A 15,196-nucleotide genomic window follows, 5' to 3' on the forward strand; every position below is an offset into this window, starting at 1 on the left:
CTTCTCAATTACCAAGGATGGCTTAAAAAATTACTGAATACACTTGATTGCAAATATTTATAATTAGAACATGGTTTGGTTTTTCTTTTTCAATTAGGAATTAGTTTTATATTAATAATTATATTGAGTTTATGAAAAGTCGTAAGGCCAGATGTTTATTCTCCTGACATTAGGCAGTAAGCTACATAATGGTGGGCAAATAACTTTCTCAGATTTAAAGTCTTCATTTTTAAAATGAGTGTATTTACTTAAATTATCACAATGTCTTCCTTCAGTTATGTAAAAAAGAACCCTGCACTATTGTTTGTTTCATTTTTTTAAAGATAAAACCAAATGTGTTACCCATTAGGATGAGTTAGGAATGTTAAAATAAATGATTGCATTCACAATAGCAATATGAATTAAACATTTTTTTTAAATGGATGACAAGATTTTAAGAAATATTCTAGAAAAAATATGAAAGTCACAAAACTTATCCAAGGAGGAACTGAATTATTAAAGGGACAGTCCATATACTTCGACGAAAAGAGTAAATATTGCAAAATACCAATATTTATAATGCCTTTCTAATGAGATTGGATTTCTAATGAGATTAATGAAATGCTTCGTTCGTATATTTTGTACTCCTTAAAACTTTGTGAAGTAGCCATAAAGCTATCTGGAAGAGTAAGAACCAGAAACCATTCAGAAATATTTTAAAAATAAAAAATAATGAAGGAAGACTTTTTTTTTACCTGATATTATCTGCTCAGAAATAAACAAGAAATATAAGGATTTAAAATAGAAATTCTAAAAACTACTTATGGATAAAAATCGGGTTCATGTTAGAATATGTAATATCAATGAGGAAAAGGAAGAATGATTTATATTTTTGAAAGACTCAAGTCAAATACAGTTACATAGAAAGAAGAAAACAATACTTATGATTCTACCACCAAGAAATAATCACTCTAACATGTGGAGAATACTATGCAGATTAGCAAAAAATAAAGTCACAATATACTTATTCTATTTATTTATTTATTTATTTTAAAAATTTTAAAAGATTTTATTTATTTATTTGACAGAGAGAGAGAGAGAGAGAGCACAAGTAGGCAGAACAGCAGAGGGAGATGGAGAAGGAGGCTCCCCACTGAGCAGGGAGCCCCATGTGGGGCTTGATCCCAAGACCCTGAGATCATGACCTGAGCTGAAGGCAGACACTAAACCGACTGAGCCACTCAGGTGCCACTATTTATTCTTTTTAAAACCATATTGTAATCAAGTATTTGTATAGCAAAATAAATTTCTACAATATCGTTTGTAATACTTGTATTTCATGGGAAGGAAATAACTTATTTGGCTGATCAACAATTATTTGAAATTTCAAGTAATCAAAAATTGTAGAATTTAAAAAAAAACACCTTTGGGGAGTACTTTTTTTTTTACAGTTGTATTTATTTATTTGAGGGAGAACGGGATAGGAAGAGAGAGCAAGATCAAGGGTGTGGGGGTGGAGAGGGAAGCAGACTCCCCATGTTCAGGGATCCCCAAAAGGGGCTTGATCTTAGGACCCTGGGATCATGACCTGAGCCAAAGGCAGACAGTTAACAGACTGAGAGACCCAGGTGCTCCTAGGGCGTACTTTTGTATTTAAATATTTTGATAATACTTTAACTATTTCCTTAGTATGCATTTCTAGATATATCGTTGCTTCATAAAATATTATTGACTTTTGGTATTCATTTCCAAATTGCCAAATGGAAGGGCTGTGCTAAGAATTTCCCAGAAGCCCAATACTTTAAATGGATATTGCCATTTTCCTTGCATTTGCCAATTTGATACTCCTAATGGTATTTTATTTCTATTCTGTCTATCTAACACCTAATTCAGTTCAAAATTTTTAAGATATTCTTTGTCATTTGTATGAAATAGACTTTTCAAGACTTTTGTTCATATTTTTAAATCAGTATTTGCCTTTTTCTTTATGGACATGAAAATGATATGTAGTAAACCTCTATTGTGAATGTTACAAAAATTTCCCCAAATTGTTTTTTTGTGTTTAGGACAAAGACAACTGATTATGAAGAGTATTTTCTCTTCAAAATATACCAGTCACAAAGAGGCTCCATATATTCTAAATGTGTTTATTTAATGCTATGTTTTGCTTTCTTACATAAAATTTTAATATTTTATAGGTCTTGTTTAGAATATGTTTTTTAAAAATATCATGGAATTAATTCCCCAATATTTTGATGTTTTCAGAAAAGAGCTAATAGGGGACCAGAATTGAGTAAGAGAGTCCAGCAGAAGGAATGTGTCTGTGGCCAACATACACTTGCTCACAGAGAGCTACAGGGGCAATTACACATGCTTTCAGCTGGAGCTGCTAATTGATCTATAAAACAGGCACGAGATTTATCTCCACTTTTGGGACAGGGCATGTATGGAGCCAGAAGGGACTACATTCATTGTAACCAACATGTGGCTGATTTAGAGATGCAGAGGTCACATATTTGTGACTTGGTCTTTTTACCTAAAATAAACAGTCAAGTTTGTTTTATATACTGGATTTACTCTAGTTTCAGCATATCTTACTAGGAACAAAGTTACTCCTTATATATAGTATCTATCATGAATCTTGTGGATATACACATGCTGGTTATTTCCTTACCTACTTAGTATTTATTTACTATATTTAGCATTTTGTATCATCCTTGGTTTGTTTTCACATTTTCTCTATTAAAATTGCATTGTCTTGACTAGTGTAGAAAACTCAAATTAGTCACATGAGGCAAAAAGGCAGAGGACTGACACTCATTATAATTTAGTATTAATCATGTCCAAAGTACTGCATTAGGCATATTGTGTCTGCTAGCTCAGTTCTTTCCTACCAGGAACATGGGAGGAAGATAGGATATTCTCAATGTATAGATGAAGCATAATGCTCAGAGAATGTAGGGGTAATTTTTTTATTGTCATGTAGCTATCACATTCTGGATCCCGGATACCATCCAAATCTCTCTGGCATCAACGTATATATAAGCCACTGCCTGAAATAGTCGTTGGAAAGGAAATTGTTCTCTTATTCTCCTAGACCACCTAGAATAAAACACGATGTTGCTCCAGGTCCTTCTGGATGGGTAAAATAACTTTCTCTTTCTCTCCCTTTCTTTCTCTTTTTCTCCTTCTTCATAAAAATATTACTTAATTGCATATATCTGGTTAAATCTTTTCCTAGGTATTTAGGGTTTTGTGATTATGCTTATAAGTGATACTCTTTTAAAAATGTATTTTTATTTTCAGTTCTTGGTTTCTGGCCAATCCATAAGAATGATTAATCAGAAATTAGAAATGTAGGTCTGTAATACTCTTTGCCATATTTTGAGAAGTCATTGTGTGAAATATATTTTGCATTTAAACTCTCCTTAATTTCAAACTGTGTTCATTAAAGATATAAAACTATTTACTTCTGAGTATTATGTTCTATTAAATATTATAAGCTAATTACATTTAAATTAGGGGAGAATTTAACTTAAATCTTTAAAGTTAAGGCAATATTTGGTAAAATGTTTCTATCATCACTATAACTGCCACCATCAAAATGTAATGGAAATTGACAGCAGTATCCTTACAACTCCAGCTGTAATTTACACTGAAATGTGCAACCTCTACAATGAAATGTGCTCCTTTACAATGAAATGTGCAACCAGTATGGAAACCTTTTACTCAATTTTTGCTATTGTATGAGAATATAAATTCTCAACAAAATAAATATTCATATACACTTCACTTACAAAGATAAATAAAATATAAGAATAATAATATTTGATTTTATTACATTGGAAATGGAAAATGGGTCAATAAGCATTTTTCTTTATAAGAAAGCAATTTCTGATTTATTGGTAGTTTTTCCTCATAGTTTCCTTTCAATATAGTCTAGCAAGGAGAAGGCAGGGAACTTAACTATCCATCATTGGCTCTGGCCATACATAACTCAGTCACTGGGATGCATGATAATCCAGATTTCTCCTAAGGCATAAGCTGTAATGTGGTAGTAAATTAGTTAGTTTTAGAAGCTGTTTTAACTCTTTCAGAAGGCCAGAGCACCAGGAGTGTGCTGGTGCAGAGTTATTAAGTGACAATTACATGCTTGAAAAAATCAAACTCAATGATTAATTCGGAATAACATTTTGAAGCAATTTGAGCCTAATTTTCTAAGCATGTACTTATCACTTAGCAAAAAGCATTTTGACAGTGTTCAAATATTTTACATATTTTCTATAATATAGATGCTAACTTATTTACAGGTAACCTCTGTGATGAAACCCTGTATTATATAAAAATGGATTCTAACACTTCGTTTTCATGCAGCTGTTTTTGAGATGGTGCAAATTAGAACATCCTAAATGTACTTTGTATGTGTGATTATCCTTGCATGTTTGAAAAACTGTTGGTAAAGTTAAATGTATTTTCTAGCATAATGGTTCTAAGGAAAATGAGAACACTTGATTAATTGAATGTTCAACCTAATGGTGAAGGGCATTTATAATTGCATAACATTGAGAACACTTCAAATGGTTCACAGAGACAAGAGATCTTATCCTGTGAACAAATTTAAGTGTCTGGTCAAAAGTACGTTGCCTCCTCTTTATAACTGATCAGAGAAAAAGAAGGACTCTGGTGGGATACGTGACCTCTAATATTTGTGGTCCTAATTTCACAGAAAATTCTTAGCTCCTAGGGAATCACAAAGCAGAAATGACTAAAAATTATTTTGTACAATTTCATATTCAGTCATTCTCCTAATTCTTATTTATAATACATTTAAACAATCTTATAGTTACATCATTTCCAAATAGTTCCCACAAAAATAATAACAGAAAATAGATTCCACCACACAGAATTAAAAATACGCTATTGTTTAAAAATTTTTAAAGACTATGAAAATACTTGCTATACTACTAACAGAAAAGTATCCAGAAAAGTCTGAAACAAAATATTAAAATTGATTTTGTAGGGTGAGAGCATTATAAATAGTGAGTTTTCTCTAGTAATTCTGCAATGAAAATACATTGGTACAAATCTATCATATTCTTTAATATATATTTAATTAAACACATATACATACTGGCATCTGTAAGCCTGAATACAAGAATGAACATAAAAGCAATTTGTTACATAGATCTTGATTTTAAGAATTTGATGGACAGAGGAAGAAACAGAGTTGCTTTTTGGGCATTTCCCTAACTGGGTAGGGACAGACAATAATCTGAAATCCTTTTGGCTAAGGTTTTATTCATAATGAAACATGACTAAATTAACAATTAAGAACATTGCAGCTTCTCTTTCTCAGGTTTTAAGCCCAAATGCAGACTTAAGGTTATCAATATGCACCAAACTATTCATCCATGACATTGCTTATGTCCTTTACAAGAAAAAATGAAAGTCATCAAAAGTTCTTTTTGTAGTAGTAAGCCTTGGTTAAAAATAAAAGCTCTTGTCATAAGGAGCAAAAAGAAACCAAATGAGAATACGTGTATTTTAAAAAAATGTTTTCTTTTCATGCAAATGTACTTATTGTTAATAATTTAGGAAATTTAGAAAACCAAAAAACATTACCATTTCATCCCATTAAACAAAAATGATACAGAATGATAAAATATTTTGTACTTTTTCTCTGTAAACACATTTTTTAAAACTTGAATATAAAAAACAGAATCATGCTGAACAAATTTTCATTGAGTTTGCTTCATTTAATACATATTTTCAACTCAAATATTTTAAAATTATTTTCATTACTTCATTTTATAAATTAATGAATCAGCCCATCATAATTTATTTAGCTCTTCCCTATTTGTTGAACATTTGGTTTCTGAGGATTTCTATATTCCTATTTAATAACATGTTATAAACCTCATTTGAACAAATTTTTTTCTCACATTCTCATAAGGGAAACTCCAGAAAGTAAAATTACTGGCTCCAGAAGACCATGAATATTGAGGCTTTTCATATTAGCATTTTCTAAAGCCAAAGTGAGTGTGGATTGAAATAGACTACTTTAGATCAGAAACAAGATCGTATTACCTGTGTCTACTCAGAAAACTACAAGATTGAGAGTTTGAATAATGACCTGTGTTTTAAAGGACAGGAAGGCTGTCATTTGATGAATACAGACAAAGAAGCAATTCTGATCATGGAAATAAATAATAGAGCTAGATATAAAAAAAAAATAGGAAAACACAGAAAAGTCTCTAATAGATGATGAAACAGAAATAGCCGTGGTCAGTTATTTGTACCTGACATGAATGGTAGGAAGTGTCCAGAGGGATTAAAAATGATCAAGGTGGGAGGAGTTCCACTGAAAGGAAAATAATCTGAATGTAAAAATATAATAATTTTAAAAATTCTGGAGCTATAATCACTGTTATCATATCAAATCTTTAATTTTTATTATTCTTATTTTTTGCCTCGCAGAGAGCTGTTTTAGAAGTGGATCACATATCCACAGTTATACTGCATTCATGAGAATATGAGTAGGACAGAAAAAACAGATCTTTGATAATCATAAAATTTTTCATTTACAAAATATATTTTTCTTGAAAAATGTGAAGTCATTGTAAGTGTTGACTATTAAACAAAACTTTTTCCTTGAGAACTTTTAATTGGTTTGAGAGCAAAAATGCTTGCTCCTTGGTTAAGAAAAAAAGGCTTGCATTATCTTTTTTTTTAGTCACAAATCCTTATGTAATATGTTGCTGTTGTCCAGGACTCATTAATTCTATTCTTCTCCTTGTTGTTGGTGCTCATTACTTCACTCGTTTGAAATCAGAACAGGTTAGAAAGATTGAAACTTTTTTTTTTTAATGTGTGTCCTGAAAATAAACGGCCTATGAGATAAAACTGAACACCTGAGCATTTGATGTATTACATCTCAGTAGCATCTGACAACCCTTACTCCCTGGCGATGTAATTTTTTTCTAATAATTTAGTCTCAGTCTATTAAAAGACAATTACAGATAATGCACACAGGCAAGTGCTGAAGGATGCCCAGAGCAGCTTTTGTAGAGAGGTTACCAAAACACAACACACCAAAAAGATGGTTGCATTGATTTTTTAGAAATTATTTCAAAAACAGTTACATAGATTTTGAACGGACTATAAAAACAAAAAAGATAGGAAGGGTTTTCTCTTTGCCACTTCGTACAACACATTTTTATAAAACCGAAAGGTAAATAGCTATTGGTGGCTTAATTAGAATTAAATGCTTACTTTTTATTGCAGTGTACTGTTTTGAAAAATTAGCATATTTGAGTTGGTTTTACATCCACTGATGTGGTTTTACAGCTGTCCTTCACTGTGGGTCACTAGACCCTACTCTATTGAGGGACAGGGTCACAACAGCGGCCACTGCCAAATGTTGAGACTGTTGTGTCACCTTCTACAACAAAGCAAAGAAGCCTCTTGGGACATTCTGAGTATATTCGGTTGAAACCATCACTGTGTTCACTCAGTAAGCTCAGCTTAGCCCTGTAGATGTTTCAAATACACTAACAATCACCCCAAATGGTAATGATTGTGCATAACAAGAAGTTACTCAAGAACTCAAGAAGTTCTTTTTTTTTTTTTTTTTTAAGATTTACTTATTTATTTACTTGAGAGAGAGAGAGAGCACGCGTACCTGCTCTCACACATGTGTGCAACTGGGGGGTGGGGCAGAGAACGAGAGGGAGAGAAGCAGACTCCCCACTGAGCAAGGAGCCCAACGCAGGGGCTGATCCCAAGACCCTGAGATCACAACCTGAGCCGAAATCAAGAGCTGGCCACTTAACCATCTGAGCCACACAGGTGCCCAGAGAAGCCTTTTTTTGATATCTTATTTCATGTATGAGTTATACATGCTCTGCTTGCTCTGCTTACTAGAATGCTACAGTGTGGAATCGCCACATGTAACATGATCCGATCTATGTGAAAATGAAATATACGCCTTGTTACCTCATTTCCTGCACCCCCAGAAAGGGGCTGCCTGAACTGGGATGTTTTTCTGAGATTAATGGTTTCTAGAATGAGTTCGGAAAAATAACACGCCTCTCTTCTGGACTTACCGTAGACTGGATTTGGAAGCACATTAGAAGGAAACTTTTTGGAATAATTGGTGTATATGATTTTTAAAGAACATTCTCTATGTGATAAACAGAGCCGGTGATACCAGTGCAGGAGAAGGGGATGGGCACCACATGACCTGGCCTCTTGCCCACCCCACCCTCCCACAGTCACACAATCCTCTAACAGCCAGTTGTTCTCTTAAAATGAAGAGGGTAGAGAGAGCAACTCTAATGAATGCATTCTGTACCTATGACCAGAGAGACCTCAAACAACCCTTCTGTTTGTAAAGGCAGCAATCAGAAGACTATAAGCAGAAAGGCAACGGTGTAGTGGAAATACATTTGACTATTACATCAACTCACTCTGTCTCCCATGGTTATTTGCATAAGTTCTCTGCCTCTCAGTCTGCTTCTCTATGAAATAAAGGGATGGAAGTAGAACAGTGATTTTCAAGCATTTTTCAGCATAACCTGTTCTTGCCTATAGGCAAATCACAAGTAGAAACCTGATATATAAAATAAAACAGGGAAACTGCTGAGGAGGATGATAGATTGGGATTGACAGGGCTGGAGCTGTGTCCGTGTAGCTTCCATTTTGCTCCCTACTCAAATCCATGAATGGATGCAGAACAGTGTTAGATTACATGCTCTTCAGAAGAACGATGTTGAGGTAGATCTGCTACACTCATGGTTCTTTCCTCTGCTCCGCCTGCCCCTGCTTCCTCCCCCCAGCACAAATACTCTTGCACCAAGATCTTTGAAATCAGATTTCTCCCAAGGTTTTGACTAGTAACGTTCACTCATAGGGATGGAGCTGTCCAACTGTAGCAGCAAGCACCAAGAATATCTCACGGTAAGAGCTACAGAGATTTGAAAATATCCAAACCTCATGTAACCTCGGGGAGGGAGAGCTAAATATTGGAGATGTGCAGTGGTATGGACTGTATCCTGTCTGACAGGAGACTATCACAAGGAGAGGATGGGAAAGCCAGTGTGGTATCTCGCAGAGAACAACACTCTTCTGGGAGCTATTAGTAACTGCATTTTAGGAAAGAATATATGCCTTCTCTATTAGTATCAGAAATGTAGGATTCGACAAAATTATCTCCTTACTCTTTTTAGATGTTTTAATACACTAAGATTCCAAATAAAATTTCAAGAGTGGTCATATAGTTTGCAGCATTTTCAAACATACGTTGGGGAATGCAAAGATTTAAAGAAGGAGAACTTACTTTGCATAAGATGAGGACAGCGTTGTAATCATAGATCAGAGGTTGACAGCTCTGGAAGAACTCTCTTAGGCTTCTGTAAGTAACACATAAATATGTAAACCCTAGAATAACATAAAAGTGCCCTCCACTCCCCTATCCATGCTTCTGTGGCAATCTGGCAAAATCCTTTCTTGGTATCACAAATAACGGAGTTCACAAACTAATAGTCTGGTTATCCTTCCAAATGAGAGAAAACTGCACTTAGACCATATAATAAAAAGGGATTCATAGTTTTGCAGAGAAATTTTGCCCATACCACAGATTATAATTAGATGGCCATTTGAATATAGCAGTGTCAACAATAATTTAAAAACGGTATTACAGAAATTCAGAGTAATGTGGTTGGGGATATGAGAAGGATTTTGAAGAACTCATCTGGATGTTTCTTCCTTTTATAATTACCTTAAATAAGATGGCCATAATATAACATCACCACCAAGCTAAGTGTAGCTCCCTTGAGCAACTTAAGAGAATTGAGAAATTAGTTCTTTTAATGCCCTTTAGACGGAAGTGTCCCAAAATGTTCCTTATCTTTTATGCTAACAAAATGTTATTTGTATTGGGTTTATGTGTCATAGTGTTTATTTTGACAAGCTTCAAATCTAATAACCTAGGGATATATTTCAGAAACCCATTCCATCTGAAAAGGGAACTCAGCTATCATTAGCAATAGGAGGGCATGTGTCAAGCTTTTCTTTTTACATTTACATACGTATTTGTATTTTATATACACAGTTCACTTCCGTTGTCTTTTTCCTTTGCAGAAATGACAGCATACCATGAATGCTCTTATGTAACCTTAAAAAAAACCCTTAAGTTTGATAGATCTTCCTACATCTGAACTTATGTATCTACAAAATGATTTTTATGGCTGTGTTGTACGAGAGTGATCCTTTCATACAGAATGCTAATACAACCTCAGTGACTTCTGTCGTAGGGTCAGTTGTGAATTATGGGTCAGTTGTGAATTAGCACAGCTCAGATTCATGCCCCAGAATGCTACCCATTAGGTTCATGTCTACTTCAATTATCCCATGTCCCAGGACCCAGGCTAAAAGAGCAAGCGCTGCCTGGGGTATGTTCTTTGCCAAGTGGAGGGTGAAAATCTCAAGAAGGGTGATCCGTCCAAAACTTTGTCTCAGCCCAGACAATGGTGTTTCCACTAGCATTGCTCTGGATAAAACATTTCACATGGTGAAACCCAGAGTCCATAAGATTGAAGACAAAATCTCCACAAGGTCATGCTGAAGGCAAAAAGAGAAGTAGAATAGTGGACTAACCATAATCTATCACCATAGATGGGGGCCAGTGCTGTGATAACTTTGTGTTTCCTATTATATCTTTCAAGTATTTAAAAGATAAGGAAACCAGAGACTTAACATTGAACTAATCAACTTTTGCATCCACTCTACAGAGTGATGGTCCAACTAAGCTATGGCAACAACACAACACATAAGCACAACTCAAAACCTGAACTAAATCTATCCAGGAATTAGGAACTCCACTACCTTACAATAAGCCAAATCATAAACTGGGGAGATTAAAATTTTAAACATTAGTTTCTTGGAAGTTTAACTCGTAAGGGCTAATATTAGAATCAAATTTGGTGGTATTTTATTTGAAATTTGATTCCTTTGGATTTTAAATCGTGAAGAGCACAAATCTTTGAAATTATTTTGCCTAGAAATTACTGATGCATATATTATTTTATCTCATGTTGTTTCTATCAACTATATCATAAACCTCAATGTTTTAAGCCAAATCTGAGCATTTATAATGAAATAATTTTATTTTAGAATATGATTCTAGGTGATTATATGAGATTTGATATAATAGTAAATTAGACACAGATATGATTGCAGTTCACTTTCCAACCCTAAAGACCTTGAATTTATGAACTCTTTCCATTGCTTACTTTTAAAGCACCCAGTTTTTGCCTATGCTCATCTCTATTTTTATAGTACCTTGCTATAATCCTCAAGGAACCACTGATACATATTGACATCTGGCTCTTTACAAATGCTTCCTGCAGAATAGCAAACTTAGTGGGCATACAGTCTGCTTTCCAGGTTGTCAAAGGTGACAATTTCAGAAAATATTTTCTCTGACACAAGAGAGGTATACAGCTATCTAACCTGCAATATTTGTATATTTGATACAACCTGCCTGAGTGCTAAGACATTGCAACATATTTTAAGTTATATATTACCTTGTTTTCTACAATAATTTTGTGTCAGTTAGAATAAACTAAACATCTATAATAAATAACCTACATATTGATTTAAGTTGGAAAAACAGAAACTGGATTTACAATGTCACGTGAAACAAGAAATTAAAAACAAACAAACAAACATGCAACATTGGCCTTGGGAACATTGGTCATCGCACAACAGAAAAACAAGGATTCATGAGGAACAGAAATTAAATGAAGTGACACATGAATGTGACTTATGAATGCCCATCTTATTTGCCGGAGAGCATATCTAGATCAAAGTTCCAGAAGGAGTAGAGCCAGAAATCTGAAGAAACTAAGCTACTGTTGTTCACATGCTAGAACCCTAGAGATGAAGGACCTACACACAGTCTTTAGGGAGGAATCTTGAGATGTGCAGAGTCTCTTTCACATACTCATTTGAATACTGATAGATCATCATGTATGTGAGGAGGCTGTGTGAGGCTGAGGGGTAAACTATGCAAAAGATTATTGGAAATAGTACTCATGCATCACACAAGGTCAGGGATCATGCCTAATGGAAAACTTTATGACTCAGTATTTAATATTAATATTAGAGTATTAAGAAGGATCTTGCCTTAACAGGGGGTAAAATTTAGCTCCAAAATAGGTACTCTTCTGATATGACCCAGCAAAACTTCAAATTAGTACTTGAAAGAATCAAACTGAATTCAAGTAACTTAATTGCATCCCATAGCAAAGCTGCAAAATATGTTTAGGAAAACAAAACTATCCAGCGCCATCTGCTAGCTAATAAAAAAATATTAGGTAAAAAAGCAGAAAATACAACTCATAATGAAGACAGAAATAAATCATTAGAAGCTGACTCAGAAATGACGGATGTGATAGAATTAATAGTTAATAGCATTAAAATAGTCATCAGTACAATCTGTCATCGGATCAAGAAGCTAGAGGAATGTTATGTATAGATATGGAAAATATAAGAAATATCCTAACTTTTGGAGATGAAAACTATAATGTCTAGATATTTCAAAAGACACTGAATGTGTTTAATAGCAGACTGGACAATGCAGAAGAAACAATTACTGGACTTCAACACATAGGAATAGAAACTATCCAAAAAGAAAAATAGTGGGGAAAGTGTATCAAAACACAAATGAACAAATAACAAAAACAAATCATCAGTGAGCGGTGGGACAATTTAAGGTGGTTAATTATATGTGTAATTTGAATCCCCAAAGAGACAAGGGGTATACTTGAAGATCAGTGGTTTAAAATTCCCAAATTTGATTAAAATTATAAGTCCTTTCTTCTAAGAGGCTCAATGAACCTCAAACAAAAGAAATATGGAGAAAAATACACCAAAAACCAGCATAAGCAGAAGTTTAAAGTCAATGGTAAAGAAAATCTTTGAAGCAATGAAAGAAAGCTAACTTTTGTACAGAGGAAAATGTATAAGGATGTTTGCAGTTTTCTCATCAGAAACAATGAATGCTAGGAGACAATGGAATAACACCTTTTCAGTACTGAAAAGGTGGGGAGAAACCTGTCAACCTACAATTTTTTATTCTGCAAAAAATATCTTTCAAAAGGACAATAAAATAAAGACTTTCCCAGATATACAAAAATTGGTATGTAAAAATTCAACTGTTACAAGATAATACTCAATAGTTTGATATATTCTTCCAAAACCTTTTTATTATTAGATTTTTTAACTTTTACTGATTTAGTGGGTCAAATTATGATCCTAATATACATTTAAGGGATACAAACATCTTTGAATTGATTTATTTCTCATTCATATTATTTGCACATTTTTATTGGTTTGACTTTTGCTTAATGATTTATATTGTATAAAACTAGCTTCCCCCCCACCGTAATACATAGGCTATTATCTCTGTGTTATGATGTCTTTTGAGGAATAATATTTTTAATTTTAATGTAGACAAATATGCCGATATTTTATTTTATGATATGTTGGAGTCTTGATAAAACAATTTTCAACAGCATAAAGATAGCCTTTATAATTTTTTCCTAAATATTTTAAAATATAAACAGTCCTTGCTTTGCACAGTTCTGATAGGCATGATTTTCAGTCATCAGAGTTCAATTAAATAACACTCATTCCACAACAATATGGTTCAAATTTTAATTACCAGAGCATATTAACTGTGAATGATTGCGAAGTACAAACTTTACTGTAGCTCTTCGGGCCACAGATTAATACATAAATAATAGATGCATACCATGATCAGTGACAAATCATGTCATTTCTTTCAAAGTCTTTTGATGACTGGTCACTGCACATTTCTTACTCAGTTCAGATGTAGATAGCAAAGCATGCAGGTGTGTTGTTTTGTCTCCTGGTGATAAACCCAGATGACATTTTAGAAGAATGAATAACCAAAAGAGGGAATTGACCAAAAATGTTACAAATGCAATAAAGGAAAGAAAGGTGATGACACTAGAAGTGAAATTCAAATTGAACAAAAATGGAGTATAGATGAAAGAGCTAACATGGGAACATGCTGCCATTTGAGAGACTGTAGGTAGGCAGTCAGAGGAAGTTGATGACAATGAACTTATTAACGTAAATGGGGAAAGTGGTGGGGGATGACCAAAGATGATGTTCCAGAGGAAATGACACTAGTAAAAAAGAAAAAAAAATCACACTAAAGGAGCTTCCTGCAGATATTTCACAACCTTCAAAGCTCAAAGGATAAAATGTTGGAAGCTACTGCAAATTTTTGGCAATTTGCCAAGGCACAGGAACGATGCCTGCTCCACAGCACTGGATACATGCCATGCAAAAAAAAGCAAAGCTTATTCAAGCTATTCTTGGTGTGTCTTCTACAAAGAAACCCTGTAATTCTCAACCTTCCTAATGTGTAAAACCTCATATTAAATAAATTTTAGTTTTGTGTATTTTTAATATACATTTATAAGCAATAGTAAGAGTTCAATGTTTTGGCAGAAAAAAAGCTTAAAAGTCATAGAACATGTTCATCAGCACTAGCCATCAGGGAGATTCAAATTAAAACCACATTGAGATATCACCTTACACCAGTTAGAATGGCCAAAATTAGCAAGACAGGAAACAACATGTGTTGGAGGGGATGTGGAGAAAGGGGAACCCTCTTACACTGTTGGTGGGAATGCAAGTTGGTGCAGCCTCTTTGGAGAACAGTGTGGAGATTTCTCAAGAAATTAAAAATAGAACTTCCCTATGACCCTGCCATTGCACTACTGGGTATTTGCCCCAAAGATACAGATGTAGTGAAAAGAAGGGCCATCTGTACCCCAATGTTTATAGCAGCAATGGCCACGGTCGCCAAACTGTGGAAAGAACCAAGATGCCCTTCAATGGACGAATGGATAAGGAAGATGTGGTCCATATACACTATGGAGTATTATGCCTCCATCAGAAAGGATGAATACTCAACTTTTGTAGCAACATGGACGGGACTGGAAGAGATTATGCTGAGTTAAATAAGTCAAGCAGAGAGAGTCAATTATCATATGGTTTCACTTATTTGTGGAGCATAACAAATAGCATGGAGGACATGGGGAGTTAGAAGGGAGTTGGGGGAAATTGGAAGGGGAGGTGAACAATGAGAGACTATGGACTCTGAAAAACAATCTGAAGG

This window comes from Lontra canadensis, unplaced genomic scaffold (assembly GCF_010015895.1).
Source record: "Lontra canadensis isolate GAN:19392208 unplaced genomic scaffold, GSC_riverotter_1.0 scaffold139, whole genome shotgun sequence".
Taxonomy (NCBI): Eukaryota; Metazoa; Chordata; class Mammalia; order Carnivora; family Mustelidae; genus Lontra; species Lontra canadensis.